The sequence below is a fragment of the Rattus norvegicus genome, chromosome 15 (genome assembly GCF_036323735.1).
Source record: "Rattus norvegicus strain BN/NHsdMcwi chromosome 15, GRCr8, whole genome shotgun sequence".
Taxonomy (NCBI): domain Eukaryota; kingdom Metazoa; phylum Chordata; class Mammalia; order Rodentia; family Muridae; genus Rattus; species Rattus norvegicus.
Genome location: NC_086033.1, coordinates 64475022 through 64494089, shown reverse-complemented (window position 1 = coordinate 64494089; position 19068 = coordinate 64475022). Strand labels below are relative to the sequence as shown.

Genomic DNA, 19068 nt, shown 5'->3' with positions numbered 1-19068 from the left:
GGATATAATGGTCACAGAAAATGTGGTATATTTACACAATGAAGTACTACTTAGCAATTAGAAAAAATGACTTCATGACATTTCTAGGCAAACAGAACTAGAAAGTTTCATCCTGAGTGAGATAACATACTCACAATAAAACACACTTTATGCACTCACTGATAAGTAGATATTTGTCCAAAAGCTCGAATTATCCAATATACAATCCACAGACCATATAGCAGAAGAAGAAGGATGACTGAAGTGTGGATGCTTCAGTCCTTCTAAGAACGGGGAAGAGAAATATTCATAGGAGTAAATACAGAGACAAAGTTTGGAGCAGAGACTGAAGGAAACGCCCGCTATAGACTGCCCCACCTGGGAATCAGCTACTTAATCCAGACAATATTGCTGGTGACAAGAAGTGCTAGCTGACAGGAAACTGAGATAGGTGTCTCCTGAGAGGCTCTGCCAGATTTTGACAAATACAAAGGTGGATGCTCATAGCCAATCATTGAACTGAGAACATGGTCCCCAGTAGAGGAGTTAGAGGAAGGAAAACAACAATAAAAACAATACCAACCAAACAGAGCTCCCAGGCACTGAACCACCACCCAATTAGTACACATGGACAGACCCATGGCTCCAGCTTCATAGGTAGCAGAGGATGTCATTGTTGGGCAACAGTGGGAACAGAATCTCTTGGTTCTGCCCTGTCTGGACCAGCCCCGCCCACCCCACTTCCAGTATGGAGGAATGTCAGAGAGGAGAGGCAGAAATGGGAGGGTGGGGGAACACCCTTATAGAAGCAGGTGGAAGGGGATAGGATAGAGGCTTGCTTTATGGATGTGAAACAGGGAAGGGGATAATATTTAAAATGTAAATGAAATATATCCAATAAAAAATAGAAAGGAAAATAGAAAAGACTGAGATGGCAGAATTTAAACTTTTCAGTTTTCAGGAAAGAGACAGGTTTTTTCACCTTTTTATGTGATTCAGTTTGATCTTTGTATTTATCAGAATATGTAAAAGCAGACCAGGTCCTTTATTTTAAGTTTTCCTTGATGCAAATTCAGCATGATTTTAGATGCAGTTTCTAAATAATGTTTCACAAATTAAAACAATGAGAGGAAATCTACTTGCTAGCCCAGTTGTAATCCACAAATCTGGAGTATGGTTGTTTAAATGCTTGCATGATATAGCATGTTATATAGCTTAGATAATATCACTCTAATTTGTATATTCTGTATTAATTATATATCATGAAGTTATATTCTTTCATGAAAGGTTATTTTGTCCTTATAATATAGGAATCAAGAAAAAAGATTCATCCCGTGGGAGGGAGAGCTTGACCTTCAGAGGGGCCAGCACTCCTAGGAAACAAGAGGATTCTATTCTCTTCCCTCGTATCTGACTCAAGAGGAAAACACCTAGAGCCATCACGGTCACCTGCACAAAGGAACCCAGAAATAGGGGCAGGCCCTTCTGTTTCCTGTCCTTACGGATAGCTGAAACTCTGCCCTATGGGGCAACTTTAGTCCTGAGACCAGAGGTAAGAAAATCTTTTCTGATCCAAATGACCTGCCTTGTTGACTAAGGATACATGCCCATTGGAACAGCTGAAAGCCAGTGGAGAAGAACGAGTACAAGACTGAAAGCAGAACACTCTTCCCATAACTGGATGAAGGAGAATACGAAAACAGGTCTGCAGCACTCCAGACCCCCAGGTCAGTCAAGCCACTGTCAGAGGTAGCAGAAAAAGGTAACAACAGAGACAACCTCATGGCGAGAAGCATGAGCAGGAAACCAAGCAACAGAATCGAGGACTCAATAAAATTCTTGAAAACTGAATCCAAGACCACATCAACACAATCATCCATCATGATCAAGTAGGCTTCATCCCAGGTATGCAAGGATGGTTTAATATATGGAAAACCATCAGCATAATCCACTGAAAGATAAAAACCACATTGATCATTTCATTAGATGCTGAGAAACCTTTTGACGAAATTGAACACCCCTTCATGATAAAAGACCTGAAAAGAACAGGAACTCAAGGCCCATACCTAAACTTAGTAAAAGCCATACAAAGTAAACCAGTAACAAACATTAAACTAAATGGAGAAAAACTTCAAGCAATACTACTAAAATCAGGGACTGGCAAGGCTGCCCACTCTCTCCCTACATATTCATTATAGTAGTCAAAGACCTAGCCAGAGCAATCAGACAAATAAAGGAGATTAAAGCCACACAGATTGGAAAAGAAGAAGTCAAAATATCACTACTTGCAGATGATATTATAGTATATTTAAGTGATTCCAAAAGTTCCACCAGAGAACTACTAAAGCCGATAAACACCTTGAGCAAAGTGGCTGGGTAAAAATTAACTCAAATAAATCAGTAGCCTTCCTCTACTCAAAAGACAAAGGAGCTGATAAAGAAACTAAGGAAACAACACCATTCAAAATAGTCCCAAATAATATAAAGCACCTCGTTGTGACATTAAACAAGCAAGTGAAAGTTCTGTATGATAAGAACTACAAGCCTCTGAAGAAAGAAATTGAGGAACATCTCAGAAGATGGAAAGGTCTTTCATGCTCATGGATTAAAAGGATTAATATAGTAAAAATGGCCATTTTACCAGAAGCCATCTACAGATTCAATGCAATCCTCATCAAAATAACAATCCAATTCTTCAGAGAGTTAGACAGAACAATTTGCAAATTCATCTGTAATAACAAATTATCAGGATAGGTAAAGCTATCCTCAACAATAAAAGGACTTCTGGGGGAATCACTAAACCTGAACTCAAGCAGTATTACAGATCAATAGTGATAAAAACTGTATCGTATTGGTACAGAGACAGGCAGATAGACCAGTGAAATAGAATTGAAGAACCAGAAATGAATACTTGATTTTTAACAAAGGAGCCAAAACCTCCAATGGAAAAAAGATAGCATTTTCAGCAAATGGTGCTGGTTCAACTAGAGGTCAGCATGTAGAAGAATGCAGATTGATCCATGCTTATCACCCCATACAAAGCTTAAGTCCAAGTTGATCAAGAACCTCCACATCAAACCAGATACATTCAAACTAATAGAAGAAAAAGTGGGGAAGAATCTAGAACACATGGTCATGGAGAAAATTTCCTGAACAAAACTCCAGTGGCTTATGCTCTAAGATCAAGAATCGATGAATGGCATCTCCTAAATCTACAAAGCTTCTTTAAGGCAAAGTACACTGTTGTTAGGACAAAACAGCAACGACAGATTGGGGAAAAGATCTTTACCAATTCTACAACTGATAGAGGGGTTATATCCAAAATATACAAAGAACTCAGGAATTTAGACTTCAGGGAGACAACCCTATTAAAAATGGGGTTCAGAGCTAATCAAAGAATTCACAGCTGACGAATTTCAAATGGCTGAGAAAAACCTAAAGAAATGTTCAACATCTTTAGTCATAGGGAAATGCAAATCAAAACAACCCTGAGATTCTATGTCACACCAGTCATAATGACTAAGATCAAAAACACTGGCAACAGCAGATGCTGGCAAGGATGTCTAGAAAGAACAATCCTGCATTGTTGGTGGGATTGCAGACTGGTACAACCATTCAGAAAATCATTCTGGAGGTTCCTCAGAAAATTGGATATTGTATAACCTGAGGACCCAGGTTACCTCTCCTGGGCATGTACCCAAAAGATGCTCCAACATATAACAAAGATATATACTCCACTATGTTCATAACAGTCTTATATATAAAAGCCAGAAGCTGGAAAGAACCCAGATGTCCTTCAACGGAGGAATGGATACAGAAAATGTCGTACATCTACACAGTGGAATACTAAACTGCTATCAAAAACAATGACTTTATGAAATTCATATGGAAATGGATGGAACTGGAACAAAACATCCTGATTGAGGTAACCCAATCACAGAAAAACACACATGGTATGCACTCATTGATATGTGGATATTAGCCCAAATGCTCGAAATACCCTAGATGTACAGAACACTTGAAACTCAAGAACGATGACCAAAATACAGATGCTTCACTCCTTCTTTAAATGGGGTACAAGAATACCCTTGGGAGGGAGTAGGGAGGCAAAGTTTAGAACAGAAGCAGTAGGAACACCCATTCAGAGCCTGCCCCACATGTGGCCCATACATATACAGCCACCAAACTAGATAAGATGGATGAAGCAAAGAAGTATAGGCTGACAGGAACCGGATGTAGATCTCTCCTGAGAGACACAGCCAGAATATGGCAAATACATAGGCAAATGCCAGCAGCAAACCACTGAACTGAGAACAGGACCCCCGTTGAAGGAATCAGAGAAAGACCTGGAAGAGCTTGAAGGGGCTCAAGACCCCCTATGAAGAACAATGCCAAGCAACCAGAGCTTCCAGGGACTAAGCCACTACCCAAAGACTATACCTGGACTGACCTTGGGCTCGAACTGCATAGGTAGCAATGAATAGCCTAGTAGGAGCACAAGTGGAAGGGGAGGCCCTTGGTCCTGTCAAGGCTGAACCCCTGGTGAACGGGATTCTTGGGGGGAGGGCGGTAATGAGGGGAGGATGTGGAAGGGAACACCCAGAGAGAATTGGAGGGGAGGGGTTAGGGGGATGTTGGCCTGGAAACCGGGAAAGGGAATAATATTTGAAATGTAAATAAGAAATACCCAATTTAATAAAGATGGAAAGAAAAGATTGAGTTTCTTTTCCATCACAGTGTACAGAGAAGTTGCTTTAATCTAAAATGATCATTAGCATGCTGGGAACATTAAGGAAGCTGATGCATATTGAAAAAAATAAGTGTTTCAAAGCATTTGAAAATTTACATTTATTTTTTTATTTTTCTATGATAGCAAATATTGTAGAAACCTATGGTACATAACATATCATGCCTAATTTTTATAATTTGGTATTCATATTATATATTTTTGGCTATATTTATTTGTTAAAAGTAAGTTTGGATGAAGGGTAATGCTGTTTCATATTATTGAACTCTGATATAAAAAAGGTTTTATTTTCTTTTCTTTTAACAGTGACACTATGAAGTTCCCTTTATTGTAATATTTTAATATATCCATGACTTTTATGTCTACCATCTCGCATGGTGGTCACTGAAACCTTTCCGTGCACAAATACAGAATATTTTCACTATCTCATTCTAAGGTAAGTAGCATGAACTCCAGATACCTTAGGTAATCAAAGTCAATAGTGACCTTCATATCAGAACTTGAATCCATCCTTGACTAACCTCACCTGTTTTTTAAAATTAATAAATTCACAGTGCTTGAGGCAAAAAATTATATATAGTATATGAACATTTCTCAAATTTATCAAGATTTTTCTGCTTTTTGCTTAAATTTACTAAAATTAACATTGTCATGATGTTTTTGTTAAGAATATTATAGAACCATCTCCTCAGGCCCTTTATTTATTTTTCATTAACTTTTAGTTCCACTTTTTGCATATATTGGTAGCATAGTCATAGTTCCAGGTTTACAATTCAATCAGTAACAGGAAACTGTTGCAGTGATTGTCTGGGGATAATTCTGCTCATCTGAGAAAACACATTGTTTCCACCTAACTATTTTAAGTGATCTCTTTAAACTTAGGATATTTGTATTGCTTTTGGGTTAAAGTGACCCTATTCTTGAACAGACATTTTCTAATGAAAACTAAAACATTCAATATCTGTAGACCTTATTTTTAAAAATGTGATGCCTTTTGAACAAAGATTTCTTTCATTTTCTATTATTTCTGTGATATACTGTATTCTTTAAAAAATTAGCTTATATTCGTGTTTTCATTTCAGATTTTTATATTACGGTTGAAATATATAAATCCATAAAAAATGAAATCGTGGTTTATTTATTATCAGGTTGACCATTCTTCTGATTAGCTCTGCTTGTTGTATAAACAGGAACTTAGAGGTATATGCAACCAGCAAGTTCCTGTTATTTCTATTCACACCAGGATCTGAAAGCCACATTTGCATCATAATGCATTTTGTTGAGTTTTTAATATCCTTGTGGAAGTAGTGAAGTTTTTAACCTGTGAACTAGGAGAGTCTTTGAAATAAGACGGGTAAAATTCCCCACTGAAACAAGAAAGAAATGTCAGAACAGAAAAACAAAACAAAGTCAAACTCTCCAATAAAAGGATATTCCAGTGAACAGGACACATACATGACATTCATGGGGTGGTCAAGTTCAATTAAGAGATATGCAGGTAATAAAGCTAAAGTCTGATTTTATAACCTGCAGATGTCTTTGACAATACTCATTACATAGTTTATTAAATCCATTAGAGATTTCTATAGGGTAAGAAAAATATATTTACTATATAAGTACAGAAAAAAGCACTGTTAGAGAAACAATTAAAAGGTTGAATCTTTCTTTTTTATAGATAAATGGAAGAAAACACAGTAAGATAAAAATCCTTATAGGAATTGATTTGTGAAACTCCATGTATTATGTAAAATTCACTACCCTTCCAGAAGATTTGTCAATAATCAAATTTTCTCTGTTTTGATCTGAGGAAAGAAGTCACTCAGCAGAAGCAATGCAGAGATAATGGAAGGGAAGCCTAGAGAAGAGCAGAAGCATTAAGGAACATCTGATCTTTGAGTGATGGCTAAAGAAGTCACTCATGATCCTGGATGTTTCTATTATGAGAGTCCTACATCTTCAAAATATATTACCTTCTTTTCCCAAGGGTAAATTTAGTCTATTTTTACTTACAATCTAAACAGTCCTAAGTTAGTGTCACATCAACTGAGAAGTCTGATAAAGCCTTACAAGAGCCTGGAGGAAGTAATTAATTACATGCTCCCTGTATCTATTCTGTTTCAGTTGGCAGTTATCTAAAATAGTGTTTTAATTACTCATTGATTAGCTTTGTGTTATTAAATACACAAGCAAGTAAAATAAACCCACATATAAATGCTGAACCATTCAGTAGATGACTGAAATCAGTGTGATGTATGTGCACAGTGAAGATGTCTTCATTTGTGGCTGGAAAAGCAGGTTATATTGAATGTGCCTCATGATATCAAGAGTGGCAGAAATGTGTTTGTTCATCAAAAGCTTCGCTATACATCATTAAATCTTAGTAACAACACATTTGATCGTGAGTACAGTGGAAAATGATAAAAAAAATAGTAAACTTACAAATGGAAGGCTTGAATTTTCCGATTAAAAATTGTGAAGGTTCTTTGTAACATGCACCTAGAAATAACTAAGACTCATAGAACTTCAAAACACAAGGAAGGTAGGTGAGCCTTAGAAGTTCAGAATAACTAAAAAAGTTAGTAAATATGAGGTAATAATTTGATACTACTGCAATAAATAATTTACAAGTATTTTAATCAAGTTAAGTTGATGACAAAGAAAACTGTATACATTGTATTTACTTTAAAGAGATATATAAGGGGATTAGTAGATTCCTCAGTGGTTAAGCATGCTTGCTGTTTGGAGCAGACAGAAATGAGTTCAATCTTAATTTCGTGGCGCTCGACCATATGTAAATTTAGTTTTAGGACATCTCATGCCTTAATCTGGCTTACAATGGAAACATAATGTGAGACATACACACCAATGTAAGAAAACGGCTATGGAAAAAATGTAATAAATATCATGTTCTATATACAGGCAAATAAAACAATCATGAAAGCAAACAAAGTTTCAGCAACGGGTTTGAAAATGACACATCAGTGCTGATATAATATAATTTTTATAAAACTGAACCCATCAACGGTTATATTTTCTAACATCAAATTCTGTGAACTTTAAATTAAAAGTATTTTCATTTGGAAGCACATTCTCAATACATACTTAATATATAAAAATGAAACAATCATAATTTTATTGATTTATTTTTATTGAAAATAATGGGGGGAATGAGGGAGTTAAGGAGGAGGTATGGGGTGTGGAACTCTCAGGGGATGAACCTGGAGGGGAATAAAATCTGGAGTGTAAAAACAAACAAATAAGTAAATAAACAAACAAACAAATAAATAAATAAAAACCCCAACCTTGAAAAATATATACTTTTTTAATACAGTATAATCAGATTTTGGTTTTTCCTTCTAAATTCCTTCTAGGCCCTCACTATCTTCCAATCACACAATAAACACACACACACACACACACACACACACACACACACACACACACACCCCAAAAACATTTCTTTTGACAGCAAATGAAGACTAGGACAGAATATCATAATTGGTCATGCGCAGAAACGTATTAATTCATTGTATACGAATTTGTACAGAAACAAATACAAACAACTACAATACAGGCTCAATGAGTATTCAAAATAGGAAGAAGAAAAATTACAGAGCAAGAAAATCATAAAGTATAGTATGAAATTATTTCTCCTCAAAATGTCAGGGAAATTCACCTAAGATAAATCAATAATAAGACTGTCTAAACAATATCTGACAATGACAAGATCAATAGGTCAAATCAGAATAGTAAAATCTTATGAAGGCCTAGCTTTAGAGAAGATATTAGAGGTAATTAATGCTTATTAATAGAAGGAAAATAAGTCACTCCCAAGAAAGTGACCTCTAACTGATTACCCAAGAAGAGAAAAGTAGTCAGCTTTAAAAAATATGAACTCAACATCAAATCCCATTATTGATCACACACACACACACACACACACACACACACACACACACACACCACTCAGAATAAAAAAGAGTGTATCAATTTGAAAGGGAGGGAACTAGGGAGAGGCAAAAGGAAAAGTAGGAAAGGGGAAATACAATATTTTAATTACAAAAATAACAAACATTATAAAATAGATGTGAAACTCATTGACAACCTTCAAGTATATCGTATTTTACAGAATAATACGATTTTTCTGTCATATTTATTAAAATATCACTGACAATGGTACTGGTACACTTAGTGGAAGGGGTAAAGCCAAAGAGGCCTTACTCATAAACAAAGAAGCACAGTCATCTAAAGAGAGCTGAGAGAAGTAGAGATCCACTTCCTCAGGCAAGAGCATACCCCAAGGTTATCCAATACAAAGTCATACACAAAACTGTATACAGACTGTACAGGTTCTATTTACATATTTAGGTGTATATATGTAATAGCGATGAAGGAAAATATGGTCATAAATTTGAGTGAAAGCAAGGTGATTATTACAAGATAAGTGCTGTAAGCAGAAAAAAAATGAGAAATGATATAATTGTATTTTTCACTCCAAACATGTAAAAATGAGTAAAGATAGAGACAAAAAGAGAGAAAAACCAGTGTCTGACATGTTCAAAATAACAGTGGAAAACAGAAGAATTAAAGAAAGAAAATGTTATTTTTCCATGTCATCTATTCACTTTACATAGATCTTACCGAGTTTATGGCTTAGTTACATTTTTTATTTTTGCAGTTTTCAGCTTCCGAACTCTAGAGGACCACTGAAATATGCTTATAGCAGTGTAATTTCAATGGAACAGAAGCTGTTTAATATGTGATCATAAACTGTGATAGTTAAAGATGGACACCTCTGGATACACAGTGTGTCTAGCTGTGCCTCACAAACAATTTAGTTTATTTTTTGCTGATTGTGTCCTATTTTCCTGCTGGTTTTTGTTTTTGTTGTTGTTGTTGTTGTTGTTTACTTCCTACAACAGAGCCGATAACTCTCCTCACGTCCCACAGGAATGCCTTCTGACTTTCATCATTGATGAACCTGTGTTACATTTCAATCAGTACATTTTGATTTCTGAACATACATCCTTCTTTACAGAAAAATAGCTAGCATACAAGGATCTGGTTTTCATATTTTTTTCTGAATTGTTTTGGTTTATCAGACCTTTCAAATAAGAATTACTGTGTGTGTGTGTGTGTGTGTGTGTGTGTAGTACAATTATACAATTAGAATATATGTACATTTCATAACTTATATATTTTCACCATTATCTATAAGACCCAGGAAAATTCTCCAAGGATAAGTCTGATAAAGAAATTTCAAGTTTCATGCATTCCAGAGCCAACAGCATCCTCCTTTTACAAGCCTTTAGCTTCTCCTGGAGTTTAATATAACAGGAATGTCAGATTGTTGGCCTTCAAAAGGACATGCTGAGATTTCTGATTCACTTCTCTGGTTCTTGTCTATTAATAAAATTTCTGACAGCATCCTGCTGTGTAGCAAAATTCAGTGACAACTTTCAGATACTTGTTGCCAAGAAAGATTTTGAGTACATAGACGTTTCCAACTGGTATAGTTTATATATGACCTTTGTTTGTTGAGGTTTTGTTTATTTGTTATTGTTGTTGTTGTTTTTATTGTTGTTGTGTTTTCTTGTATTTCTAATCTTACCTTTACCATTTTAGCAGAACTTTTAATGTGCAATACTGTCTTCACTAGGAGTAACTTGTGTACATACCAAGAACGTACTCATCTTATGTAATAAAGCTTTATGTGTTGTGTTTAGAACTCTCCGTCTCATCCTCTGCCAGATTCTCACAAGCATTGAAGCCTGTTTTCTGAGATGTGTGAGGTATGAGACATACTCTTTAAAACACATTGCTAGTGGATTTATGTTCTTTGGTAATTGGCTTAACATAAAAATTTAATATTTCATTTAATACAATCACCTAAGAGTACATCTATGCTTTTATATCTTATATGACTTCAGTTCAGACTGAATAGCATTTATGACACATTTACACAAGTTTCTAATACATATTTATGTATCTAGGTCCACTTAGGTTGTTTCTCCATTTTATCATTTTAAAAATGCTTTAACTAGTATGGGAGCTTACACAGTCCCTCTTATGAAAGTTTTTATAAATAAACAAATGGTAGGATTTCTATATAGCAGTATTAATTTTTTGTAAATTTTAGTATTTTTGCAGAACCTGTATTCAGTTTTTCTTAGCTGCACAATTTATACAATGTATACAATTCAACTTTTCTAACCTATGTGTATATGTGCATGTGTATATGTGTATCTATGTCTGTGTGCCTTTTTATAGAGACTATCTTAAGTCTGTATAGATGTGGCACTTGTCAATAATAAATATAATGTACTCTGACTCATGTAAGAAATAAAAGATAGGATATCTAGGAGGCAGAAAGAATTCTGGAATAGAGCCAGGAAAGGAAATTCACACAGGAAGTTGAGAGGAAAGGGCCACATGGTAAGTAAGCCTACGTCACAAGGTATGTGGCACAATATAAGTTGAAATAAATAGGTTATTTTAGTTATGATCTAATATGAGAAAAACCTAGGAATATGGTCAAGGATTTTAGAAATGTATTTTGAGTCTGAGTCATTTCTGGGAGTATGGGGCTCAGATGAAGAACCAGAAGTAACTGTATGCATGTGCATGTTCATGTGTGTATGCACTTGCAGGCCTGTGTGTAAAAGTGGTTGTACAATTTGGTGGTCCTATTTTTCTCCTACAATTCATCCCAAGGATCACATTCAGAAATCCCAGTTTCAGGATGAGTGACAGCTTCCTTTTACTTGTTGATACACTTACCATTCCATAATTCTGTTTTACTTATCCATTTAAATAAATATTTTTTAATGAAACATAATAACCACCATGAATTATTGAGGTAACTTCTCATTGGTGCAATTAGTTTACCTATTCCTGAGTCTGAAAAGGACTTGAGAACCTTGTCAATATTATTAAACTCTTTTTGTATCATATTCAGAGACTTGTCTCCTAACTCATTAACATATTTTATTTGGTTTTTAATATTTTTTCTATTCTGCTGCATAATTATTTATTAACCTTGAATATTAACTTGTTATTCTATATGCATTATTTGACAATAATTTCTCCCTTTTTCTAGAATGCCAGTAACTCTTTTGACGACTTCAACTATTGTGCTGATTGTTTTGTTTGAGGTAGCACCCAGTATTTCTTCTTCTAATTGAGCTTTCATTATATCTAATGAAGACAGAAAAAAACAAAAAAGCAAAAAATACATAAGCTATGGATCATTTCTAGTATTTCAAATTTTAAATCATTTTAGGCACAATTTAAAATACATTATTGGTATAACTTTAGAATTGTAAGTGTTCAGAATTTCCAGTATAACTTGTTGAAATGATTATCCATTCTTAATTGTAAAATCTTGGCAGCTTGGTCAAAGATCATTTCTGCTCTGTGTGTGTTGTCATGTATGGTCTGCCTCATCAGTTTGTGAAAATGTCATTACATTTTAAAACAAATATTTCAAAAATTTTTTTTCTTTGGTTTATCACAGAGTCTACAGTACAGTGCTGGCTAGTGCTGGTATAATACAGTATAGAGTTAACAAAGTCTACTTATAATCATAATATGCTTTTCAAAAGAAGAAAAGAAAACTGTAGCATACAGCCCATTTTTGATATAGCTTCCTACAAGCTTACATTGAAGCTCTGAAAGAAACCAAATTCCCCAAAGATACAGAACAGATCAAATGACAGTAACTGATTTGATGCTTACTTATGGTCTATATTTTATCACAGGAAAAAATTTGGAAACACACTTGTTTCCTGATTTGTGGGTGATGGATTAGGGAAACCAGGGTTCTCCTACCACAAGTTACTTTCATTTCTGTGGATTCAGATAGAAACTTACTTGCATAGTATAAGGAGCACATGCATCTTTATATTTAAAAAGAATGATAATCACTTGCCGTAACTAAAGATGTCTTGGTGGAAAACAATTTCCTGTGCCAGAAGGTAGAAAAAGAATAACAGGGCATAAAGGATAAAATAGGCTGAGAAACTTCAACATAAGACAAACGGGTGTCTTTAAGTCTTTATACAAATCACCTTATAAATCTTTATATTAACCTCATGGCCCAGTTGTTATCACAGTGTGTATCTATAATAACTAGGATAGATTAATATAACTTACAGGTGTTGTAACAAGAGGCAGTCAGATCTGCTTTTGGGTACAGACACCACACTGTAGAATGTAACCAATGTTACACAAGAGAGAGGAATTTGTTCAGTCTTGACAATGACAAAGTAATAAGTACCAGACAAACATCCTGCAAGCAGAAGTAAGTTCTGTCTCCTGACAATGTATTCTAGTTAATACCTGAGATATGCATCATGAATTGTAGCTGATAAGAAACCATGATCATGATATTGTCATGTGTGAAGGTATAGCGTCACCAGCTATATTCATTGGTGAGGGTATTCATAACAAATTACAACATACTGCCTGCTCTAAATAGTTAATGTTTCAGTTTTGGAGACTGTTTTCTACAATAAACTTGTAGACCAATTTGGTTTCTTCTATTGTGTTTCTATTTATCTTTAAAAGAAAAAAGGGTGTTTCATAACTCTGTTCTCGCATGGCACATTGTGGATGTTATTATCTGAAATGTCCAACAGTGAGGAAATGGAACCTGAAAAGCCCACCTCCAGTAGATAAACAGGGCTCCCAGTGGAAAGATGGGGACACTAATCCACCTCCAAAATTATTGACCTCATAGTCAGAAGGCCCCACAGGAGGTCTGTTACAGGCAGGGCCACAGACCTTGCAGGAGACCTGAAGCAAATCAGGGACAAAAGAATCAGGCTCTAGAAAGAGTCACCCAGACCAGCAAACACAAGGGATACCCAGATGGTGAGAGGTAAGTGCAAGACCATAAGCAAAATAAGCCAGTATGCATGGGCATCATCAAACCCAGTTCTCTTATAGCAGCACTCCTGAAAATCAGAAAGCTGACCTAAAATCCTATTTCATGAAGATCCTTTAAGTAGGCTATAAATAACTCACTATAAGAAATACAGGAAAGTACAGGTAAATAGGTAGACTCCCTTAAAGAGGAAACAAATAAATCCCTTAGAAAAATACAGAAAAACAAAATCAAGCAATTGAAGGAATTTCATAAAGCAGTCCAACACCTAAAAGTAGAAGTAGAGACAATAGGGAAAACACAAATGGAGGCAAACCTGGAAATGGAAAACCTAGGAAAGAGGTCAGGATTTACAAATGTAAGTATCACAAACAGAACACAGGAGAAAGAAGAGAGAATCTCAGGTGTAGAAGATACCACAGAAGAGATTAGCACAACTGTTAAAGGCAATTTAAAACATTGAAAACTCCTAACCTAAAACATCAAGGAAATTCAGGACACAATGAAAAGAACAAATCTAAGGATAATTTGAATAGAGAAGAGTGAACATTACCAGCTCAAAGGACCTGAAAACATCTTCAACAAAATCATTGAAAAAAAAAAAACATTCCCAACCTAAAAAAATGAGATGCCCAGAAATTTAAAAGAAGCCTATAGAACACCAAATAAATGGGACCAGAAAAGACAGTTCTCTCATCACATAATCATCAAAACACTAAATGCACACAACAAAGAAGCAATATTAAAAGCTGTAAGGGAAAAGAGCCAAGTAACATACAAAGGTAGATTTATCAGGATTATACCAGACTTTTCAATAGAGACACTAAAAGCCTGAAGAGCCTAATCAGAGGTCATACAGAGTTTACAATAACACAAATACCAGCCCAAGCTACAATACCTAGCAAAACTTGAAATTAGCATAGGTGGAGAAACCAAAATATTTCAAGGCAAACCAGATTCAAACAGTATTTATCTACCAATCCAGCTCTATAGAGGATTATAGAAGAAAAGCTTGAACACAAGTACGGTACTTACACCAAAGAAAATACAAGATATTTATCATCTCACAAAAAAAAAAAAAAACCAAAAAAAAAAAAATAAAACAAAAGGAGAAAACCACATGCACATATAGCCACCTACAAAAACAAACCTAACAGGAACTAACAGTCATGTGTCTTTACTATATTTCAATATTAATGAACTCAGAAAAACAGAAAAACAGAAGCTAATAAACTGGATACACAAACAGGATCCAGCATTTTGCTGCATATGAAAAACATACCTCAATAACAAAGACTGACACTATCTCAGAGTAAAAGGTTGGAGAAAGGTCTTCCAAGAAAATGGTCCCGAGAAACAAGTTGTAGTTGCCATCCTAATATCCAATAAAATAGACTTTCAACCAAAAGTTATCAAGAGAAATGAGGGAGAACACTTCATATTCATCAATACTTAAGTGATTTGACACTGTTAATTAAATATGACAAAATATGCCTTGTTAATTCATAGGATATTAGATCTTTGCACCTATGATCTCAAGAATGCATCTCTTGATGTATTAACTTAATATCTTAATATCTCTTAATGTAATAACCAATTAAAATAATTGTATTCTAGATAGTCACATGAAGTCTGTAAAAGGAAGAACTCACAGCAATTAGGATTATAAAATGCCTCAAAAATTAAGCAGAAAGTATGATTCTATAAAATATCAAAATATCAAAAACAAAAAGACAAAAATCACAAATTGTCCCCAAAAGACAAATTTGGTGTGGAATCAGAGTGGGATGAGCCACTGGAATCTGTGTTTAATTGAGTTGGGAATTTTCAGTAATTTTTTCCTAGTTTTCAAAAATAAAAAAAGCATTAATATGTGAGGAGAAATGGTCAGTATTCCAGACACTGAGGGAAGTTAAGTTACTTAGGTTTAAAAAAGTACCTGAACCTGAAAGAAAGACAAAAGCCATTCATATGTTCTCTCTCATCTGTGTGGTTCTTAGTTCTAAATATTTGATGTGCTGTATACAATACGGTGTATTCATCCAGGAGCATAAGAAATGACCATGGAGGGGTTGGGGATTTAGCTTAGTGGTAGAGCGCTTGCCTAGCAAGTGCAAGGCCCTGGGTTCGGTCCCCAGCTCCGAAAAATAGAAAAGAAAAGAATAGAAAAGAAAAAAAAAAGAAATGACCATGGAGTTGAGGGATGGAAAAATTACCAGTGAGAAATAACAAAGCCAAGTTATATGAAGAAAGAAATGTGAAAAACAGGGAGAGAACTAGAAGCAGGGAAGGCATGCTTGATTTGTCTTAGGGTTTCCACTGCTGTGAAGAGACACCTGGTAAAGGCAATTCTTATAAATGACATTTAATTGAGGCTGACTTACATTTTCAGAGGTTCTGTCTATTATCATCAAGGTGAGAATCATGGTAGCTTATAGTCAGATATGGGGCTGGAGGAGCCAAGAATTCTACATCTTAATCTAAATTAAGTCAATAGCAGACTGTCCTCAGGCAGCTAGCAGGTGGTTCTCAAAGCCCACCCCTCCATGTTGACACACTTATATTCCCTCTAACATGGTCACACCTGCTAAAAGTGCCACTCCCTGGGTCAAGCATATTCAAATCACCACAGAGTTCAAAAGAAAACTTGTGGGAGGGAAAAGTAACAAATTACACCATAGATGTCTGATAAAGCCTTGAGGAATTATTTTATATTTATCTAATATTTTAGAAAGTTGTCACATGCATAATGACACACATACATACACAAATACATAGACACACACACACACACACACACACACAACAAACACAACAATGCTCTTTATGAAAGGCATAGGCCACCAAAAACAAAACAAAACAAAACAAAACAAAATAAAACTCCTCAGTAGCAACTATAAGATACTACTTTTTTGTTTTCTGGTTAAGAGTATTTCTAGTAAATTCCAAAGAAATATTAGCAATTGTTGCTTGTTTCTCTTGGTTGCTTCTTAGAGACTGAAGGTAATCCTCTTTCTAAAGAGGCAACCCAATTCAGTCACAGGAATCAGAAAATTGGAGCTGAGTTTAACATGAAAGCCTCCTTTGAATGTGTCTAGCTTTATAGAATCTAGAGATACTATGCTAGTTGTGAATATAACTAAGCAATCAATAGTGCTATCCAGATGTAACATCAATAAATTACAATACCATAAGGCAGGATATCCATGAAGGTGCAATAGTGGCACTCTTAAATTGGTGGTAGCCAACAGGTGACTTTTAGACTTAAAGGATATTAAACGGGAGAAAAATCACACGTAATACTAGAAACCTAGCCAACTGCCGACAGCTAGTATGGTCATTGATGTCAAAAGAGAACCTAAGACCACCACTTTACTAAGCTACCACAATCGTATTTCCAAAACTTATCCTAATACAACCAGGTAAGTATAGCTCACACTTGTCATCAAAGATATTTTTCTTTATAGCAAATGAAGTTCATGTTAGAAAATCACAACTAGTGTAGAGAGATCAAGTAGTTCCCTCCCTTACTCTCAATAAATAACTCTACAATTTAACTCTGATAAGGAAGCTCAGGGAACAAAGCAAAAGTGTGGCTAAAAAGATTATGAGACCCAGGAAGTCAGGTATAAGATTTAAGCTACTACAAATGACAAGAGTACTACCCTTCAGTGTTTAGTGTTATCTAAATACCATATCTTGCCAAATGATACCAGAACAGTGACAATTTTAATAGATATGCTAACTGTGAGGGGGTAAGGCATGTAGGGGATGTAGCTAGATACAAGGAATTAGAGGCAACTAACTAAGGAATAATTAGCTCCTCCCAAAAATGACTTCCTACTTCATTACAAAATACTGTTGGGCTACATTGTATGAAATTGTGTTTCGGTCCTTCCTTAACTATATAAGGCATTCTCTAATTGGCTTTAATAAAAATCTGATGGCCAATTAACTGGGCCCGAAATAGAAGGTGGGACTTCCTATGAAGGTGAAAGGAATTCTGGGAAGAAGGAAAAGAGGTTTTCACCAAGAGATGTGGGAGGAGTTCGATGTGATTAAAGTCCTGGAAGGTAGAGCTAGCCATGTAACTGGATGAGGCTAGGTAGCTGGAAAACTTAGATGAGCTAGTTGATAGTCCCCCCAGCTAAGACCTAAGGCTTTGAAATATTAAAAGGTCTTTGTGTTGTTACTTTGGAAAAAGCCAGTTAAGGAATAATTCCACTGTATGACTTTCCAGCACTAATTAATATATACAAAACATAATGATCATATATTATAATTTATAGAAAACAATGGAGCTAGCTCTGAAAATATATGTACACAAAACTCTCTGAACAGGATATTGTGTGTTTGCGTGTGTGTGTGTGTGTGTGCGTGTGTGTGTGTGTGTGTGTGTGTGTGTATAAGTAATCAAAGAGAATGAGTCCATGGGTTTTAGAGAGAGTGAGGTGGTACCTGGAGGATGGTTGTAGGAAGGAGATATGTTTGGGGGAGAAAAAATGGGAGGAAAATGATCCTTTAATTAAATTATCCTTTAATTTAATAAATTAATTTTAATATAGGCAATTAATAATACATTTAATAATATTTTACAAACTTAAACAATGGAAATAAACATGTTTGTTAATAAAGAAAGACGAGGACTTACACACACACACACACACACACACACACGCACACGCACACACACACACCCTGAAACATTGTGCTCACCTATTCAGCTAATCACTTAAAAAATTTATGTAGTAACCTAAAGGGTTTGTATCTCTCCTTGGCAGGGCTGAACATGAGTTTTATCTATACCGAACCAGAAGATTGGATCTTTGAAGAAGCAATTTGTCAGAGCAGGAAACTGTGGAGAATTTCTTAACTATTATCCACATGAGCTTTTATCATTGCTAAGATCAAGGTAACTGAGTAGCTAATGCTCAGAATTGCTGTTTGCCTTTAAAAGTACATATGTTGTAGAGTGTTTAACATTTCAGATAGAATCCATTAATTAACTGCTTATAAGAACATTTATGACCATCATTTGTTGAAAAATTCCATAACAAACAAATGTTTATTTTTAAACTGATTTTCAAACATGCTACAGAGACATATGATATGGCTGTCATAATATATGTGGCAAAAAATTTTTTTGCATTCATTTCAACTTGGTTACAAGACTGACAGACTAAACTGTGCATCCCTTCACCATGAATATTTGCTGGGAAGGCTGTGTGGAACAGTAAATGTCTCTGTCATATTTATTTTGGACTCGTGTATCATCTCAAGGAAATTAAATATAATTTCAACTGCTGGAATTGGCAAATAGAAGTAGTTCTCATTCTCCCAAGTCTTGTGATAGTTTACTTTCAACAGATGATATAGTCACCTTTCAATTTTTTTTTATACTTCTGAGAGCGATGGAACCAAGATACTGTCACAGTCTTTTAAAATCAATACTAAC

General features: G+C 35.2%; 1 long non-coding RNA gene across 1 annotated transcript; it reads left to right on the top strand.

Moving 5' to 3' along the window:
- The first annotated feature begins 724 nt into the window (after positions 1-724).
- Positions 725-18675, top strand: LOC102554138 (uncharacterized). The gene is made up of 6 exons (XR_001841393.3): positions 725-1531; positions 5033-5162; positions 6539-6711; positions 10453-10518; positions 11826-11880; positions 18395-18675. It is a non-coding gene; the product is annotated as an uncharacterized LOC102554138 (long non-coding RNA).
- The last annotated feature ends 393 nt before the right edge of the window (positions 18676-19068 follow it).